General features: G+C 41.8%; 1 long non-coding RNA gene across 1 annotated transcript in view; it reads left to right on the top strand.

Moving 5' to 3' along the window:
* Positions 1-13986, top strand: part of LOC142829154 (uncharacterized) — a 215537-nt gene extending 201551 nt beyond the window's left edge. The window contains exon 3 of the long non-coding RNA XR_012903499.1: positions 13862-13986. This is a non-coding gene — a long non-coding RNA (uncharacterized LOC142829154). The remainder of the gene's footprint in view (positions 1-13861) is intronic.
* The last annotated feature ends 7385 nt before the right edge of the window (positions 13987-21371 follow it).

Below are 21371 nucleotides of genomic sequence, written 5' to 3' on the forward strand. Positions count from 1 at the left end.
GCCATGTTGAGGTGGGTTACCTTCCCCAGAGAAAAGAATAGAGAAATCCAGATTAATTCCTTCTATTTAGGTAAATAATGGCTGGGACTCAACCTCATGAGGACTCCCAGGGTAGATAAAACCACTTGCAGGAAAAGGACATATTTCTATTAATTGAGTATGCTGCAGTCTCCAAGGGCCTGCTAGAAGAGAGGAGGACAACTACTATCATTAGTAAAATGAAATTAAGCAAAACTCCAGTTCACATATAGGAGAACTGCAAAGGAGCCAACTTGGAGCCCTTCTTTTTTAGAAAAGTGGCTAAGGTGGGGGAATGGGATGAATCACAAGGTTAATAATGCACAATAGAGCTTTTTGTCTCCAAAACACTGAATTGCATCCAGATCAGGTTAGCAGTGTCTGAAATTCATTACTATCTGATAGCTCCTTAGGAGCCTACCTGAAATAATTTGGGGATCTCAGACCAATTTTTAGGGGAGAGGTGTCTGCTTCTGAACAAAAGCACAGTGACATTTGGCACTAATTGGCCATCTTGTAGCAGTCTCAGCACAGATGCCTGGAATTCAATAAGTCCTGGATAGAGCTGGGTGGATAACAGATTTTTCAGTTTTCTGGCCATTCCAAGAAAAAAAAAATTGGACCTCCCCCCCCCCCCTTTTTTTTTAAAGATTAATCCACAACATAAGAAAAAATCATTTTGGGTTAAAATAAGATTAAAATAATTTTGTTTCACCTTTGAGCACTCTTTTACATTCTTAAATTTAAAAAAGGGAAATTTTAAAATGAAAAATCATTTAGGATTGAAAAATATAAACACTTCATATCAAAAACATCAAAATGAAGCTTTTTTATTTTTTCAGGTTTTTATTTTCAAAATAAATATGTGAAATTGACATGAATTTGACAAATGTTAAGTTTTGCCCAATCTGCAATTTAAGCCTAAAAAAAAAAAATTGGTCAAAACATTTCAGGGTCAGCCTGCAGCACCTTAGTGGAGTAGTGTAAGGAAATCTGCATTGCCATGGACAGTGCTCCCTGTAAACTGAGAGATTTAAATGCCACCCAGCTGATGAGTAGGGTGCCCACAGCCAGCAGCATCTGTTTCTACTGATGGTGTACATCTACACTTGCTCATGTGCACATAATAAAATTTATTCTGCACACGGATGGAAACAGAGGGAACATTGGCTAAGGCCCACGCTGTACCTATCTTTGAGATAAATAAAGGGTTTTATTTTTCAGGGCTGTCAGTTTAGCACCTATTACCAGCACTAAATCCACTGAAGGCTGAAGGAAATTGATAAAGATAATTCTTAAATATATAGACTCTCACTCTGGTGAGGCATCTTTCCCTTGAATGTTTTTTGCACTAGGAAATAAGTTAAAGCATTATGATCATATGACACGTCAAGCCTGATCCCATGGTATAACGTCTGTCTTTATTAAAAGTATATAAACCAGAATAACACTTACATTGGGCACTTTCACTGAAGCTTATTTAAGTTCAATATTCAAATCTTTCTCCATATGTTCCCTCCTCCCTCTGCCCCCACCATCCTTAAGCTCTATTTTTTCTGGTCCTCAAAGTTCTCTCACCTAAGCGTTCCCTTTGACACTATAAAACATGCCATAGTTTGATTAAAACAACCTTCCATTTCCCATGTGCCAAGCATCTTTTCTCTCTTTCACATTTTCTATAAAATACTTCTCTTTGGCAAAGTTAGCCCAATCTAATCTCTATACTGACAATTAGAGATAGGCAGAAAACTGCTTTCCTGGCTCAAAAAGTTTGAGATGTTGAAAAAATTTCCTGCTCTGAATTAGGGTAAAAAGTTGAAGTCTTGAATTTTTTTCTGAACTGGAAATATGAACTTGGGTCAATTGACAGTTTTACATGTCAATTAGTTTTATGTGTTTTATTTGGGCTTTGACCTTTTCTTTTTTATATTATTTAAACTACAGGTATGAGTTTACATTTTAAAATAGAGAGTAGTTTTGAACGAGCTTTTGTTGATCAGGTATATCTCTTGTTGCTCAGGTATATCTCTTGTTTATAGTGTTATTCCAAATGTTACATTTTTCTGAGTTTTATTGTCAGTTCTTCAAGGCTGTGACCATTTGTGTGTAACTGTAATGTCCCAGTCATATCATAAGATTGATACAAACATCTTTTGAAATGAAGCAACTACTGTCTCACATTTAAATTGGAGATAAGTGCCAGGAAAGTACTACACATATGCAGGGGATAGTAAGGTGCAAGCAGAGTAGTAGGGAATGAAAGCCCAGGAAAAGCAAGCGGCAGTAAGACTAATATGCCAATAGCTATAGAATAAAAGGAATGTCCCAAAGCACAGTACCTTTGGAGAGGTGATAAACTACTTAGTACAATGGTGCTCATTCCAGGCTGAATTTTCAGCAGCAGAATGAATGAATGCTCAGCTGGGGAGGAGGAAATATTCCTTTTGCACTAAAGTAGATTTCAGGCCAAACTTGTGCCATGAATCATTATATTCTCATATTTCTCCTACAAGACATAAAGCAATAGCCTTTTCAAACTACATTAGAAAGTTTTAGCTGGAGGAATTCATAACACAGAGAAACTAAGCCATAAGGAGTATGATTAAATGTGAAATTCAGGAGCCCCCGACTTGTGACACGATCGGTTCCGGGAGAAGTGTCGCAAGTCGGGGGCATTGTAACTCGAACCCTCATTTATGATAGGAACCATGGGCCAAGGATGTAAGTCAGGGGTTTCTGGCCCCTTCTGCACTTACAAAAATGGTTGTAAGTGCGGGGGGTCGAAACTCGGGTAGTCGCATCTCGGGGGCCTCCTGTAAAAATATTTATATTTATAGTCAGTCATGCCACGCAGCAGACGTATTGGTCATGTCACACTGAAATATCTTAGGAGAATCATCAAGAATGAGGAGAGCTCCTATTGTAAAAGACTCCATTGTGGGCTTGTTGAACATACACTGTTAGGAGCGAAAGTCTCAGAGGGGTAGCGGTGTTAGTCTGTAACTTTAAAAACAAGTAGTCCTGTGGCACCTTAGAGACTAACAAATCTAATCTATATCTATATCATGAAGCTCTTGGAGGCAGTATCCCTACTAGCATTGTGCAAAATTTTCTTTAGGGTACATTTTGCTTAAAAACGGATGCTCCTCCCAATCATCTCAACTACTTGCTGCCTTTTTGTATGACCTAATGAACTGTGTGTGTACACGTGGAGCTATTTGTATGGATCTGTGTATGTGTTGTTTTAAACTTTGAGGATTTGGTGTTATTTGTGTGCAGCTGTGTGAGAGAAAGGGAAAGGGAGCTGGAAAAAAAATATAGCTATCAAATTATTTACAAGTAGATTTAGGCCACATGCACTGGACCTAATTTTCTACCCCATTATTCTAGTTTTATACTTTTGTAATTCTACTGTGATCAATGGATTTATACTCATATAAAACTGATGGAAAGCAATGCCCAGTTAGGCCCACAGATCCTCACTTTGTATGTAAAATCTGTTTGCACCAGCACACGAGAGATTCTCAAACACATGCACACACACAAAGGTGCTAGAACTGGGGAGAAGGGAGTGCTGCCAAACCTCCTGGTATGACATGGGTTCCATTATGTACAGGGTTTTTATTTTGGTTCAATGGCTCTCTGCACCCAGACTAAAAAAATTGTTCCAGCAACCTTGCACACACAGATTGGCATATATTGTTGCCAGTTCAGGCTCATTGGGATACTCAAGAAACCTGCAGTGATTAATATGATTCATTTGTTATATGGATGTCATACTAGTCTTATATTGATGTGGACCATTTATGCATGAAATCTGATTCTACAACATGTTGAGCTCAATCAGACTTCAGTAGATTTTTTTTTGTAGGTACTCAGCATCTTTTAGGGAAATATAAGGACTGGCTCCTAATGCTGGATTGAAAAGACCTTGGCAGAACTGGGATGTTCACAGAATGCTACTCTTTTCCTTGACACTCTCTGGATCTGTCTACGTCCCCTGCACCTGGCAACGAGCTCAACATGGATTAAGAAATTTATGAAATGTCCAAAAAAAACCCCAAATCCACCAGCAGTTGCTGTGACTGCAGCCAAGGATTTGTACGGACTCCTAGCTCCTATTAGTTTTCCAAATGTCGCCCTTTCTGCCAGGTCCAAGCATGAAGGGAGAATGAATTTCATCTGTTCAGGAGATGCAGGGCTCCTGGACAAATACACTTCCTTTTACATATTTACAGAGGCAGGCGGTACAAAGGCCCATGTTATCATTTTTATGATGAACATATAGATAAGCTGACTCCAAATGAAGCTATCACATGCCTATGGATTTGCTATTTTCTGAATAGTGGCTTCATGCACTGATGCTTCAGGATGTGCCCTCATCAGCCTTTTTGAGTTACTGTCTTAGTATCAGTGTGATGGGAATATCAGGACTGTCTCAATATTTCACTTTCCAATGGCCTCTCTAGGCACAGTGGCCCCTTGTCTCAGGAAAGACACAATGATTTGTGCCAGCTCATTAATCCACACTCTGCAGATTCAGGCATTGAGTCCCCCACTTTTTAATGGCCTTTCTGCTTTTTCCCCAGGCTACACTAATAAGAACCACCTGGAGGGAAAGGTTAGAGAATCAAGGTTGATGTCAATTTGAATGAAAATTATAATTGGAAATAAATTATTTGAATATATGTTTAAAAATGTGGAGAAAAGGGCACACACCATGAGAGAACTACTGAATAATAGCTCCAGTATCCTGCTTAGGTTGTTACATGCAGCCATTGTCTAGGTATATTTGCTGTTCCCCATGGTGGGAAGGTTTAGTAAGTTAGGAATGGACACATTCATAGCTTTGTTCTTTCATTGTCATTCATGGTTGTAAGTGGAATTCTCTCTCTAAAAGTCCATAAAAAGGAAATGTTATGTGGCCAAAATAAGGGATGCCCAATACAGGAGTATTAGGATAAAAATAATTTTGAAGAAAGGAGGGGTACAGAGAGAGGTTCTGGGAGGAAAACTGGAACATGGTTTTAAAACATAGGGCAGTTTTCAACCACATTTTGAAATGAGCATCTAGTGGAGGAGGTGTTTGATGACTATTAATGATGTGGTGGTGTGTATGAGTGAGAAGGCAGGTAGCATCAAGTTCTTTGTATTGAAAATAGCTGTTTAGGGTCTTATCTGCACACCACATAAAAGTCAGGACACCTGAGACTTGAAGAAAGATCAGAGAAGAGGGAGCTCATTCTTTCTGGGCTATTCGAGAGCTAAGAAATTTGCAGTGGGATGTTCAATTTCCACTGTGATCACAGCCAACATCCCCTTTGATCTGAGTGTGTTAAACAAGCTAACTTCTCTAGAGGGAAACTGGAGTACACAGCAGCATGCTTAATTGGATGGAAGGACTGTTAGGGCATGTGTACACAGCAGTGTTATTTCAGAATAATGTCAGTTACTCCAAAATAATGTATTGCATATCTACACCGCAAGCCCATTATTTTGAAATAAATTCGAGATAACGGGCTTCTTACACCAACTTCTGTAAACCTCATTGTATGAGGAGTAAGGGAAGTCGGGGGAAGAGTGGTCTATTTCAAAATAAGTGCTGTGCAGACGGGCCCAAATTCAAAATAAGCTATTGCGACTCAAGCTACTTAATTGACATAGCTCAAGTTGCATAGCTTATTTCGAGTTTAGCCCTGCTATGTAGACATACCCTTATAAGCCTGTACATTTTACTTCCTATCTCTGCCTCGCACACTTAACTTTGTTTTCCTCCTCATTTTAAATGGTTACAAACTCTACTAAACAAGCTTCCAGGGGGTGGGGGTGGGGGGGGGGTGGGGGGAAGCAGCACAGAGTTTTCCTGCTAATTGGAAGACAGAAAACTCACTGTACTGAGTGCTGCATTTCTGCTGAATTCCTACTTCAGTTTGGCAAACTAAAAACATTAATATGAAACCTTCCAGTTTTTATTTAGTAATTATTCAGTCACATTGGTATTTTCTATTTGCAACAACAGATGGGGTGTTTTGAGCTATAATTGAGGGCATATGCAAGGTGTTTTCTGTCAGTAATCGTGATCCACAAACAATAAAATGGACTCTTTTGGGGAAATTAAAATCAAACATTATCACAAAAGCTTGCAAAAATATAGTGGTCTCAAAATTCAGGCATACTCCTGGTACAAAAAGGTAATATTTCTTTATCACACTTCTATCAGTTCAAATAAGGTAAGAACTGACCCTTTGTCCCAAATGCAAATCCTAACTGAAACTTTTTTTTGAAATTAAAAAGAATATGGACAAGACTTCTTCCCACATAATGATTATTTTCATTCATACTGCCTAGTTCATTCTGTGATTGTAAGTGCCAAAATAAGAAAGGCTGATCCAGAGACACTTCCAGGTTTACTAGAAGGATAGATTAGAAGCTTAATGAAGGAGTTATTAAAATTTCCAGCCCAACTTTGCAGGCTACAGTGCTCCAAAGGAGGTTCAGCTAAGTATTTAGGGAAAGATTTTCTAAAGTACAAATGGAAGTTAGTTACCCATACTCCTTTTGACTTTAAATAGGTGTCTAACTGCCCTTTCATGGCTATGAAAAATTGGTTCCTTAAACTTTTGGGAATTATACCGATTACAACACAGTCATAAAAACTTCCTGCAAGCATTTCTGACAGTGACATGAAATATTGGAGAGTCTCCAGCTGTGGTAGATTCTCTCAGACTACTTGCATGAAGCTGACCATTGCAAAATACAGTGCAATAGATAAGTTCTTAGAAAATGTACTTCTATCATCTGTGTTTTTCCAGCTCCTGTCACAACAGCAAGGCCAGAATTTGGGGACATGCTTTATTTTTTCTTATTAAAAATAAATGGGAAAATAATGTATTCAGTTTTTAATTTAGCCATCACTTGTCTTCAGTGAGAGTCAGTGGAGTCAAAATATAAACCAAAAGGGAGTTGGTTGGGGCGCTTTCTACAAAGTGAACTTCTAAAACACATTAACAAAATAAGAACACACACACACAAAAAAAAAGCCAGCTAGATTACCTGTTCAGAAATCTCTGCCAGGGCAGGATAGTCTCCCCCTTTCTAGAGGAGTGTATACAAATACCCAATAAAATGAGCAAAGAAGGTAGTTTTCAAACCTGATTAGGCTGGGGGGAGGGAGATAGCTTCAGTCCTTAAATCCAAGTAACAGAGGCCTAAATGTGAGTTCATGTCTGGCAGCACTAAATGTAATGAGCTGTACTCAAGATTCTGGCCAAATCTTTTGCTCATTTGTGGTATACTTCTGCTTTTCCAGAAACTGGGTTTCTGAAATCAAGGAAACAATTTGTTGGTGTTTTGTATCAGGTCCAGTGCTAAAACCATTAATAGGTTTGGCTCATTGGTTCTGAATTCCTGCAAACTATATTTGGGGAAGAAGTTAGATTTGAGATTGTGGTTTGGGCCCATAATTAGCGTCTATGACATTGTGTATGGTTATGTTAAGTATATAATTTAGTTACATTTTCAGCATTGTTTTGTTGAATCAATTCCCTTCCTTAAGTCATAAGACTACTCTGTTCCCTATCTTTGTTTGCAGATGTGCTTAAAACCATTCAAGTTACATTCCGTTCCTGAATCAGTTTATAAGAACAGACTTTTATCTTGGTTATGCTGTTATGATTTAAGGAATAGAAATTGCTTCAACAAGGGAGTGCTGGGAATAGCTATAAAAATAACTTAAAGTCTTGTGATAAATCTGCAAAGTAGGAACTACAACTCCCAACAGCCTCCTTCCCTCTATAGATCCTTAGACTGCAGAAGACAAAATTTCTGTTTTTCCAGTTGTCTTTTTAAATAACTGGTTCATTTAATTCAAATGTTGGCAGGAACATTCTTAAAATGGGTTTTATAGTTACAAAATATAAATCAGGTCGGTCATCACTCTAGACATGGATGTTTTGCATTTTAATAATTAGTAAGCCATTCATCCACTAACTTATGTTGATCTCACTACCACAGCTGGTTCCAGGCTGGGGAGAAATGATTAGTGGTGAGAGAAAGCTATAATAAAAAAAGAAAGGAGAGCAAAATTTTATCAATGTGCATTAAAATATTTACTTTAATGCTACCTTATGTAAAATTATCTTATTTTAATGAACTGGATAATGTGAACATGTATTAATGCCCTCTACAAAATGGAGTCTGAGTTACTCACTTGTGTGCCAGATGTCTTATGAAATTTCACCTTAGTTCATTTTATGTCAATATAATTAATACATTAATCATTATAAGGCCAAAAGGGATCACCCTGATCATGTAGTCTGGCCTCCTGTACAACACTAGCCACAGAATTTGCTTGAATTAATTCATGTTTGAACGAGAGCATATCCATTAGATAAACATCCAATCTTGATTTAAAAATGGTGATGGAGAATTCACCACAACCCTTGGTAAATGACTCAGAAATAAGGCATACATTTATAACAAACTATTGGATATCATTAGACCTATGTCTCATAGATTGAAGACCCCCTTATCAATTTTTTGTTCCCAACTTAGCAACTTAAAGTCACCCCTTAACCTTTTCTTTGATATGCTAAATAGCAGGAGCTCTTTGAGCCCTGGCAGCAATGATTTGTTGGAGTTGGTCCTGCTTTTAGCAGGGGTTGACTCAATGACCTCTTGAAGATCTCTTCCAACCCTATGATTATAAACAATGGTACTGGAACAATTTTAATAGGGTGCTGAAGGTTGAAATTGTGTACAGATCGGACCTCCCTTGTTGGCACCCTCAGGACCTAACCCATCCCAAATAAGGGAGTTTGCTGGATCCGAGGAGGTCCCCAGCCACTGGCCTCCCAGAACGCTCCCCTTGCCTGCGGCTGCCTTTGCTCTGGCCCCATTGCCACTGGGCTCCAGTCTGCAAGGCCTGGACTTTGGCTCCGGCCCACTAGGGCTTGCTGGGGATCCCCTGCTACCACTACCCTGCTTCTCCCCCACCTGACCATCCCCAGGGATGGGGCTTGCCAGCTGCCCCACTACTGCCTTGCTCCTCAGGGACGGGGCTCCCTGGAATTGTGGCTCCCAGGTAGTTTGCACTCCCAGGCGCCAGGGTTCTCTCATCCAGCAACATCCACGCTTCTGCTGGACGTTGGATGTTGCTGGATCAAAGAGACCCAGATTCAGAGGTTCAACTTGTACTTGAGTTATTACTTCAAGTCAGGGTGTATGGGGCAGCACCCCCACTACTCCTAATGCCAGCATCTATGATTATAAGGCATGTTTTCCAACCCTTCAGATATTCACGTGACTCTTCTCTGTACCCTCTCTGATTGATTTACATCCTTCTTGAATGGTAGATGATCTAACTGGACATGGTTTTCCAGCAGTGGTTGCACCTGTACCAAATACAAGGTAATATAACCTTCCTGCTTCTATTCTATATGTCCCCCTTTATGCATCCAAAGCTCATACTAACCTTTTTGGATATAGTCCTGCACTGGCAGTTCGGGTTCAGTTGATTTATCTGATGAATAACCCCAGTCTATCTCAGAGTCACAGTTCTGAAGATGGAATCCACACCCCTGCCATGCTGTAAGTTTAGACTACAGTCTTTGTTCCCAGATATATACCTTTATGTTTGACCACATTATTGCATATATAGAAAGTTCCTGTCTTTCTGCTGCTGGAGAATCTGAGTTCAATGCTTGATCTCCTTTGTGGCATACTGAGTGGCAGTGGTCTGCCGCACTGTAACACCTCTGAGGTCTGTAGTGTCAAGGAATTTGTTAGAGTATTTGAAGTCTTTAAAGTAATAGGCTGCAGGCACAGAATTTGGACCGGAGTCCAGACTTCAAACAGTTCAATATTTGAGAATTTTTAGATCTGAGAATTTGCTTTATTCAACTATAAAGAAAGACACCAAACTTTATTACACATCCTTTGTATTTGAATCACATTTAGATTCCAGCTTCACCTGCCCTCCGTTAGCATAATTCAGGGTGTTCCTATATAGGGTGTGCTTTGGGCCCATCTCTGTAACAAAAATATATGCTGAGAATTAATCTTCTTAGCCTATAAGTCATTTTCAAAACCCCTTATTCTTACACTAAAATATTTCTGTCTTTACTTATCTATTTTATAATTACACCTGCAATTATATGGCAATACTGATCAATGCACATCCCACTCAGCTTTATCCTGTGCCTTGTTTTCCAAGATGAACATTAGTCAGCACTGGCCCATGGTTTGAAATACCTTACTTACAGAGATTTGTTTCAAAGAATAAAACAAAGCCTTAACAGTAGCTTTAAAAATGTGGTATTTTAGCCTATGTATTCTCACATTTCCAGATAAAACAACAACATGGGTGACAGCTAATGCACTTTTAAAATATCTGTAGAGCTCTCAAAACTCCTGTTCACTGAAATGCATTACTACCTCCATCCTCACTAACTGTTGGAAGGCACTTAAATAGCACTGCTGGAGGTCTCACTGGACACAGAGGTAGTACTGACTACCATTAATAATGCCTGTCTTGGAACCACACTTGCCCCTCTCTGGGCCTTGCTATTCCCCCCCCCCCCCCCCCCAAAAAAAAAACACTAAGTGGAACTTGCCAATATTTCCCCTATAACTGAGATGCATTTCCCATTGAAGCATATCCTTACCACTACTAAACTGGCCCTTTCATTATGCTCCCACAAATGTACTCTTCAGTTGAAATGTTCTTCATGGCAAAGTTTGCCACATTAAAATTTGTACCTAGCACGTACCTCACTGTCATTTCCCTACCCACCAAAATAATCACACCACACCAACATAAAATATATTTTAAAGTCCCTTCCCCAGGCTCTAAAGTGTACCACTGTGGCACTGTACGTTCCCTAAAATAAAATGCCTCTGAACAGAAAAGTCTTTCTTCAGGTAAGAATCCAATCCAAGATGTAGATTATGGAGTTTTCTAAAAATTGAGAACTTATTGACACAAACCAGACATTAATTGTAGCTGTGACGTTCCAATTCAGTTGAATTTTTCACTATCCAAGAGATTGTAAATTATGTATGAATATTTTAAGAGGGTGAGAATGAGAGGCAATCAAGAGTTACAGGCGTGTGAGATTACCATGCAAGTATGAACTCCCTCTGCTCTACAAACTGACTAAATAAATCAACCGAGCTCTGTAATGTACTGGGTTACTGCTTGGTTGCTTCTCAGCTACAGAATCTTGGTCACCAGGAACCATCCTCATCCCTGTAGTCTGTGTGGTTATGGGTCTTCAGTGATAACATAAAGGCGAGGACACCATTCACCCCATTGCATAGGACAAGTACAAGGTCTTTATACCACTTAAGTCTGTTCATTGTAGCACTGTGGCAGACTTCAGCCACACAGAGGAAGCATACTGGTATATTTAATAAGGGGGGAAATGCACATCTCTGAACCTGCCAATGTATGACAATCTCACAAATAGAACACATTAAAGGGGGGGGAAAAAAAGAGAGCAAATATAGTTTACCTAATCCCTGCTAAACTAATCCCAGCTTCAGTTGATTTTCATCATAGCTATGATGGAATGTGCATGTGGAGATGAGTGAGAACACTAGTGATCTATTACTTTAGACAAGGACTGAACAACTGTATGCTTAAAACAGAATAAAAAGGGCCTCAGATCTGACACACTGACTCAAAGAAAGTTTAGATTAGCATATGGCTACAGATCCAAATTTAGTGGCTCAGGTCACTAATTTGTAGGGTGAATCCCTTATTTACACATTGCTATTTGAGGCATTCATCATGTACTCCACCCAGTTCATTAAAATAAAAATAGAACTGTGTATCATACAATTTGGGAATTCTGCTATTTTAGGCCAAACAGAATTCCTTTTTTGAGGGGAAGACCTATTTTATACAGGGGAGGGGAATATACAAAACTCCAAATGAAGTTGAAGAGATAGACAAAATTCAGATTAGCAGAGGGCTATGGAGCCACACTCTGCTAGGTCAGTGAAGCGCCACTAATTTACACCAGTGGAGGATCTTGACTTATGTTTTTCCAAACTGAATTGGTTAGATCTGAAAAAAACTGACTGGGTATTTTGCAACATCTCAATAGATTTTTAGCCTTATGCCTTTCAGTTTCTGGTCCAGCCCACCCCAGTATAAGAATACCCTCTTGCAGTATTTTGGTGCTTTTGCTTCTGGACCCATACAGGTTCTAGAGCAACAAACAACCCCCCTCAAAGTAACTGGATTCTAAACCCAAAATCTGGCATGATTTTTCTATCTCCGAATAGATTCAATGTTTATGTCGTGTTGGATTTTTTTGGCCAACCTTTGGAAGCGTCTTTTTTTTCCTAATTTGATTTACCCATTGCAAGTATCAGAGTGATGAACAGCCTGAGCAGTAGCATGTCTGATATTTTGCAATGGGGAAGGAAGAGCAGGGCATTGGGTGCATCTCTATATGTAAATAAGCATGCAAATGTATATACCATTATAAAAAGATGTGACACTGCTTGGAACCAAAGAATCCACGTTTAAACAAGCCAATTTTTCCATGAAGCTATATGAAAGTTGTAACTTTTTTAAAAACAGCTTTAAATACAACTAGCTACATATATTTGCTTTGTTTCTAGCCTTATATGTTTTGACCCATTCGCTTGGCTTCTTCCTATTTTGTCTTCTCTCACTTTTTTTTTTTTTAAAGGTTTTAAGGCTTTTGGGGCGGGCACCATGGTTTTATATTGGTCTAGGACAGACCTGGGCAAAATAGGGCCAGTTCTGGCCCGCCAAGCCATTGGATCCAGCCCAGAAATGCAGTGGGAAGCCTCAGGCAGACTCCCTGCATGCTCCCCTCACCCTGCATGCTATTAGAAAAGTGGCTGCCAGGCCATTTGTATTTCACAGCTGTCAGGGAGATGGGAGAAGAGGCCTCCCTGCCTGTCCCTATGCCTAGCACAATCCCATTGGCTGAGGAAGCACCCTACCCCTCTCCCTTTTGACTCTTATTCACACATACACATGGCCCCTGCAGCCTGTGCAAGGGTAGGAGAGAGGCTACCTGAGAAATGTGCTGGGCTGCTGGCTGGGAGTCACCCAGTTAAGTATCCCCATCAGAGCCTGCCTCTGGCACCCCAACCCCTTCCTTTCCTCAATCCACTGCCACACCACATAACCCAAATCCTCTGCCCCCCTCCTGAACCCATAGCTCCTCCCAGATCCTGCACCTCAATTCCCCACCCTAGGCCACAACTCAAACCCTTGCACCTCCTCCTTCACCCCAGTCCCCTTCCTGCCCTAGGTCACAACCCAAACCCCTGCAACCTTGTCCCAGGCCATATCTGTCTCCTTCACCCAAATGTCCTCACAGACCCCACATGCCTTCTTGGACCCCAGGCTCTTGCCCCCAAGCATCCTTCTGCACTCAACCACCGTCCCAGACCCTGCATCTCCTCCATTAATATCATGGAAGCGTGCAGCCCTTGACCACTTTCCAAAATCTTGGAGTGGCTCCCTGTCAAAAATTGTTGCCCTCCCCTGTCTAGGAAGTACCAGGCCTACTCTGATGTCCAACTGGGAACATGATTTCCTCCCATAAGGTGTCCATTTCACCCAACTCAAAAATTCCAGTTCTTATGCACTACTTTTTTATGCAAAGCTCCAAGAGAGCCAAACAGGATTACATGGATTGAATCAGATTTTAAAGTCAGGCAGCATCATCAACCATTCACAAGGTTCAGAAGTTGATATGCAACACAGTCTGTGGGATAACGTAATCGCCATAACTCCATTAGAATTTCCATGTGCATGCATACTTCTCAAGAGTGCTTTGCTTGGTCCATACAGGGTCTAGTAATGGAATGAAGCCAGCAGAACAGAGGAAGATGAAACAAGGACTGCTGAACCGAAGGGAGATTGAGGAAGAAAAGGTTCAACAAGGGTTCCCCTTCCCTACAGTACTCACCAAGAGCCAGAGCTGTGCAGAAGAGTTTTCCTGTCTGGAGATGCTAGGTCCTATGCAGTGGCCCCCATTCCTCAGCCATGAGAGCTTGAAGAAACCACAAGGAGGCGTCAGCCATAGATCAAGGCAGCTACAGAAGCAGTTGAAGCAGAAAGTGATTGACACTGAGACGCCATCAATTGGTTTTCTGCATTTTTCACTCTGAAGAGTCTCTCCTCTGCTGAATGGCTGTTCACTCCAACCATGCCTCCAGTCTCCATCTCTTCCTTTAAAAAAAAATTTACTCTGATAATCCTCTTCTGACAAACGCCACTGAAAAGTCTTTAAACAAACAAACACTAAGTTGCACCAACATGATGTTTCTAAACTATCACAGTTTCCCTTCTGCTTTATCTCTCTTCCCCCTACTCTTTGTCCATCTTTATTTAATTTGTGAACTCTTCTCAGCAGGAACAGTCTTTCCTACCCTGTCCACAAGGGCCACTTCAATTTGTCTGTACTGCATCTGAGCTAGCTAGCTCACTAACCATGTTAAATCATGGCAGCATGGGATGCACCACAGGTTCTCTGTCCTAGTACCCTCTGGGACCCTAGGTAGATACTCGAGTGGCTAGCCTGTATTGCAGAGCTGTGCAGCTATCTTGATCAAAGGTAGCCCTAAGTATGCCACACATGTTATCCTGATTGTAGCATAGACACATGAATTTCAAGCACACTAGCCTAGGTCTAAACCAAACTTTTCTTGGAATACCTATATCACCCAGGGATATGAAGAGGTGTGATTGTAACTGACCTATCTGGACTTGCAAGTCTTCTAGTATAGATAAAAGCCTCAAGTAGAGATGTAAAATTTTTGCTGGTATAGTTTAGGCCTGGTCTACTTTTAAACTTTTGCGGGCAGAGCTATATTTCCCAGGAGCGTGATTTTTCCTGACTTGGTGCATCTACACAGCAGGGCTTAACTTGAAATAAGCTATGCAAATTGACCTATTTCAAAACAGCTTATTTCAAAATTGGGAGCATCTACACAGCACTCTTCCTCCAACTTCCTTTACTTCTCATCCAATGAGGGTTACAGGAGTCAGAGTAAGTAGTTCTCCAGCTTAACAGTATTTCAACATAACTGCCTGCTGTGTAGATGCGGACCAAGTTATTTAGAAATGTTGGTGTGTCGACATACCCTTACCCATGCCTGCAAAAAAGCCCTTGTGTAGGTGCGGTTATACCAGCAGACCTGTCCTTTTGCTGGTTGGTTGAGCATAAGCTACACTGGCAAGGGTTCTTTGCAACTATAAGCTGTCTCTCCACTCAGGGAGTTTGCTGGCACACGAGCATATTTATACCAACAAATCTCTTCTGGAATAAAGAAGGCCTTGCTTCACTAAGTGGGTAAGGGTAAGTTGCCTCTCAGGCAACCAACATAACAAACAATAGAGTACAGCAGAGGCTGCAGAACTAATTAGAAATCCATACTCATTTTCCTCCTTCCCTATCAGGCAGACGCTGCATTGACAATAGACTCGGGATACTTGCCATGCTCAACAGAGCTTGAATCTCATAGTGGAAACAAGAATACCCACTTCACAGGTTTTATTAACTATTCTGTTGATTGGGCTGCTGTGGCAGGTAATTTTTCTGGGAGCATGCTTGCCTGGATCTGTTATATGTCCCACCACCCTACCTTCAGGGCATCCCTTATGCTGCCTTCCTAGTGCCAGAGCCTGCTCCACCCCTGGGGAGGGTGGTTGGCCATCCAGCTGCTGCAGGGGTAGGTTGAGGGGAGGGCATGACTTGAGCCCACCCCTCCTGCAGTGCCCAGGCGAATGCCGTAGCCATTAGGCCACTCCAGAACACACCCCACGTCCCTACCTTAGGAGGGTCTCTTATCCTGTGTTGGCTCTGTGGTCCCATCCAGGATTATATTATTTTTATACACACACACACACACACACACACACACACACAAAATCCCAAAATAGCACTGCCACATTTTTAAAAGGGCCCGGGATCCTGGCATCTCTGTAACCCTTGTTCCACTTAAGGGATTTGTCAAAATAGTGCCAAATTTCAAAATAAGCTCCTTCAATTTAGACTTGGAATAAGATGCACAAATGGCATAGCTTATTCCTACACAAGGCCATTTAGTCACATCCTTAGTTATGTTTCATTCTAGTTTATTATAGCCTCAGACCTTCTCTAATAAATGTGGGTTTTTTTTTTAATTATCTTACAGCCTCTGAGCTATCAGTCTACCACTATTTATTATCACTGAATAGCTAGTTGGGAACACTGTGACCTTTCTATAACTTTCAGTTTAAGAAAGGCACACTAAGAACACACTCTCCTCTTCTCAAAGTGGGAGGAAGAGGAGTTGCTTTGTTGACAGTCCACAGTCAGTCAATTAAAAAAAAACCCACACATTAACATGCTGAAAATCTCATCTGAAATGTTCACACAGCAGTGGGCATGAAGTGTAAGAGGTACATGACAGCTATCAATAAAGGATACAATGCCCTCTAAAGATTAACTAAGGCAATTTAGAAAGGCTTGTCCATCATGATCCATCATTAGTTTCTTTGAGAAATTGGAAAAGTATTGAAGCAATAGTTTGCAAATAAATCTAGCTGCCCCTAACGGTGATTTCATTTCTGACTTTTATATTATTCAGAAAGATAGTTCGGTGCACGAGAACAGGGTTTGTGTCTCTCTTTACAACTCTAAAAATGAGAAATTGTCATTCGAAACAGATATCATTTGGTATTTTGTAACTGAAAAGTGTTCCTTTGTCAAACAATCCAAACAATCAAAAACATACATAGATATTAAACTGCAAAAATTGATTACTGTAACATTAAGGAGAAGAAAACAGAAACATCAGGAAATTTCAAGTGTTCCTGATTCCACCACAATTAAGTCAATCAAATTGCAAATCCTGAATGCTTGATGACAAGCATTAATATATTTACATTTCACAACTTTAAAAATGGGAAAAGAATTGTGTGGGTGTGTGTAAGTAAGTGTAACTTGACTAGGTTAGTTGCTATTGCATGTTAACATACATCATTTCCTTACATGAGTGCTTGATTTCAAAATCTTTACATTACAATCTTCTATATATTTGAGTGTCTGTCTGTCCATCCATCTGTTTGTTCGAAAACTCCTCCTAAATGCTAAGAGCTAGGACCACCACCAAAAAAAAAAAACCAATATACAACTTCCTCTTATCATAAACTTAAAGCAAGGCAAGGGTTTGGCTGTGCCAGGACAATGGAATGTGCCTGGAATGCTTCTTATTAAACCAAACAGAAGAGAGAAAAGGGCTGGCTGGGAGTGCCTCTCCTCCCATTTGGGGCTACCTCAGCCCCAAGCCTCCAACTTTCCAGGTACCCTTAAAGCGCCTCTCTTTTCACAAGGGAACCTTGCTGGCATTGTCAGGGAGCGAGAGGAAAGTACAGAGTTTGCTGAATTCCTCACTCCACCTGGGGAACACAGGGGGCAGATGAACCTGGGCGTGTCCCAGCTGGGGGACAGCCAGGAGAGGGGTGCATATGCCTGCAGGAGCCATGGACAGATGCTTCTCACTTGGCCCCAAGCTGCTGCAGTGAGAGAGGGGTTGGGGTACTCCTCTCTCCCTGGGGCAATGAGTTCATGATCAAAGCTTTAGATTTTTCAAGCTTGAACTAAAGCAGCACCTGAAAAGGCTGGTCGAGTTCCATGAACTGGAACAAGTTTGCTGTCCTATTTTATTAAGTGTCATGTTTATTGCACTGAATTGAGAGTACAAAAAACTAAGTTCAATTCCTGACTCTGTAGGCCCTCATCCAAAGATGCCCGTTGTCTTTAGTGGGCATTGGTGCATTTTCAATAATTTATGGTAGTGCCCCAGGGCCAAGCAAGACTGGGTCTCATTGTTTCAGGCACTGCACAAACTCAGTAATAGATTATCCCTGCCTTGAAATACTTGCAGTCTAAACAGAAGGGAAGGGATATAACAATGTGATGATAACATGTTAGTTCCATGATTTTGTTGGTGGGGGCAGGGTATACTTAGGAATGCATAAGCTAAATGGAAAGAAGAGTTCCTCATACATAACATGGGAATAAAATACCCTTTGTCTTGTCTATGTAGATGGTTAGCACTGTGGAGAGAGACTGTCCCTATACAGTGTTTAAGCCCACTGGACCTTTCATCTCATTTGGGATCTTTGCAACAAAGTTAAATATAATATTTGGCTATCCTTAATGAACTTTAAAAATTGTCCTTGAATTATCAGGGCTTCTGTGCTGTGTAGTTCAGGAGCTCTAGACCTAATTGTATTAAAATATATCCTTCAGCCACCATTAACTAATCTCTCTAACTGAGACTTTCCAAATCTCATGATTGTGTCCTAAGTCATGCAGAAGTATGCAGGCATTCCTTAAGGCTTTAACTTCACAATACATTTAAGATGCTTTGAATGTGGGTAGAGTAAGTATCCCAGAAAAGGCCTCTCACCAGTACTGAGACACTCCTTGTCCAGGATCTATGGTCTTCGGGAAACAAACATCTTCTTTCAAGCCCAACTGCCTTGATCTTGTGACTGTTTGCTCCTGGAATTACCCAGCTGCTGTATGGATATTATGAAGTCTCCCTATATTTTTCAAGGTACAGGTAGCAGAGATGCTGCACAAGCTGTATGGGAACTGACTAGTATTAAAGGAGGCGGTAGCAGAACACAGAGCTAGGCCCACAGAGAGCTGTTTCGCCTCAGAGGCTCAAGGAGGTGAAGCAAGGTGATTATAATTACGTGGATAAGAACAGACAAGGAAAGGGGGATGTAAGAGGAAAGCACAGTTAACAAGTTTTATGCAGGTCTATGTGACATGTTATACACATTATTTAACAGAGCTAATATTTGAATATATGAAAATAGTTTGTATAAACCTAAAACTTTAGAATTAAAAAGTTGTTTGGATTTAGTGTGATGAATGGTTCTCACTGCAGAGCTCTGGTGAATGAAGGGGCCTGTTGTCAAGAAGGCAGAGGTGAAAGTAAGCCAGTACACCCTACTAGCAAAGAAGTGGCCAACAAGGTCTGGTACACTGTATAGCTATTTATAGCTGGTACAGTGCATCGGAAAGACACCATGCTTGGCTCCATGGAGGTGCCTCTCCTCCAGCTCCCTTTGACAGCATCAGCCCCAAAGGAAAACACCTGGGAGGGGCATCTGGAAGAGCTGTCAGTGTTCCGGTCCCTTCCCTACTGCCCCTCCCAGTGGGGAAAGGAGCAGCATTGCCAGCCTTGGCCTCTGGCAGGGCTGCTGCTGTAGGGAGCTGGATGCAAAGCAGCTTCATGGAAGAGCTGGGGCTTCTGCTCTTCTCTCCACTAGTAAGTCAAGCAGCAGAACTTCTGGCAGATCCTATGCATGCCGTACCACCTCCAGTCCTCCCTCCCCCAGATAATGTGGGATGGGGCTGGAAAAGAAGGAAGGTGGGGCCCCCAGGCTTAGGGGTGGGAAGGGGCATGTCACATGTCCCTTCTCTTTAGCCACTCCAGGATGTGCTCCACTGTAGGGGTCTGCACAGCAGTATTCCTCCCCTCATACAAAGGAAGGTGGGACTCGGAACCCCTATAGATTGACAGAAGAAAGAATTACGCCTGCTACAGAGTTATCAGGCAGCCATCTATGCTGTGCAGCGTAATGTTCTACGAAGGTGCTATAGGATGCCCATGTGACTGGCCTACAAATGTCTGCAAGGGGAACAGCTCTCAGAAAGGCTGTGGAGGCTGAAATGGCTCTAGTGGAGTGTGATCTAGGGCATTCAGGGAGTGGTATTCCCCAGATGGAGTAGCACTGGGTTATGCAGGACTCAATTAAGTTAGCTACTCTTTGAGATAAAAGGGGCTCACCCCTTAGAATGCTCTACCAGAAACAGAAGAAGTCTGTCTTTCTAGAGGGCTTAGTGTGGTCTATATAAAAGGCTAGAGCCCTAAGTAGTCTAGAGTATGGAGAGCAGCTTTCTTAGGAGAAGCATGTGGTTTGGGGTAATATGAAGGCAGTATAATGGGCTCATTGACATGGAAATCGCAACAGACCTTAGGTATGAAGGCTGGGTGATGTCTGAGAATGATAGTTCCTTTAGAAGATGGTGTATGGAGGCATCGCCATCAGCGCTGATAGTTTGCTGACACTGCATGCGGAGGTAATTGCAAGTAGAAACACCAACTTCTGGGTTAGCAGCTGAAGAGGTATTATGGCTAACAGCTCCAAAGGTGGGGTTGTGAGGGTTCGTAGGACTAGCTCCAAGTCCCACAATGGAGGAGGTGCATGAAGGGGAGGGTTCAAATTTGTTAGCCCCTTGAGGAACCTCTTTACAAGGGGATGAGCAAATATGGAGAATCCCTCCATCAGTTGCCAGAAAGCTGCTATTGCCATGAGATGTACTCTAAGTGATGCTGAAGCTAGTCCTGTTTGTTTCAAGTCCATTATATAGTCCAGTATGATAGGAGCAATGAGTGGGTCGATGTGGTGGTCGGAACACCAGGCAGTGAACCTCATCCATTTTGCAAGGTATGTGACTCTCATGTTGTCATCTACTATGTAGGAGGATCTCTGACATTATTGGAGCATATGGCTTCGGTAGCATTCAGCCAGCTCGGTACCACACTGAGGAGTAGTGTGTGAAGTTGTGGGTGGAGAAGTCAGCTGTGGTCTGGAGTGACTAGTCGCGGAAACAGTGGTAGCTGGTAGGATGGGTAGTGAGATAGTTGCAGGAAAAGAGGGAACCAGTGTTGCCTTGCCCACTCCGAAGCTACCAATATTATTTTGGCATGATTTATCTTGACTTTCTGAAGCACTCTTGGAATGAGTGGCATGGGGGAGGGGGGGGGAAGGGCGTACATTAAGGGACCGTTCCAGCTGATGAGGAAAGTGTCCCCCAGGGAGTGGCACACGAGACCTGCCCTGGGAGCAATATCAGCGACATTTCCTGTTGTTGTAAGTCACATATAGGTTGATGAGCGGGGTGCCCCATCAGCAAAAGAGGGAGTGGAGGACTCTGCAGTGAAGCTCCCATTCATGATCTGGCACGAAGATCCTGCTGAGGGAGTCCACTGTTACATTGTTGATGCCAGATAAGTATGATGCCACAAGAGTGATGCTGTTGATGATGCACCAGTTCGAGTCAGACCACCTCTGCACATAGGGATTGTGAGCGTGTGCCCCAGGGATTGTGAGCGTGCACCCCCAGGGCAATTGAGGTAGTACATTGTTGCTATGTTGTCTGTTAGGATTTTTACTGTGCAGCTGCGTATTTGGTTGTGGAAATGCTTGCAAGCATTGGTGATGGCCCTGAGCTTGAGAAGATATGTGAAGCAGTCTCTCTTGGGGTGTCCAGCAATCCTGTATCAAGGCT

The sequence above is a fragment of the Pelodiscus sinensis genome, chromosome 4, assembly GCF_049634645.1.
Source record: "Pelodiscus sinensis isolate JC-2024 chromosome 4, ASM4963464v1, whole genome shotgun sequence".
In the NCBI taxonomy this organism is placed as follows: domain Eukaryota; kingdom Metazoa; phylum Chordata; order Testudines; family Trionychidae; genus Pelodiscus; species Pelodiscus sinensis.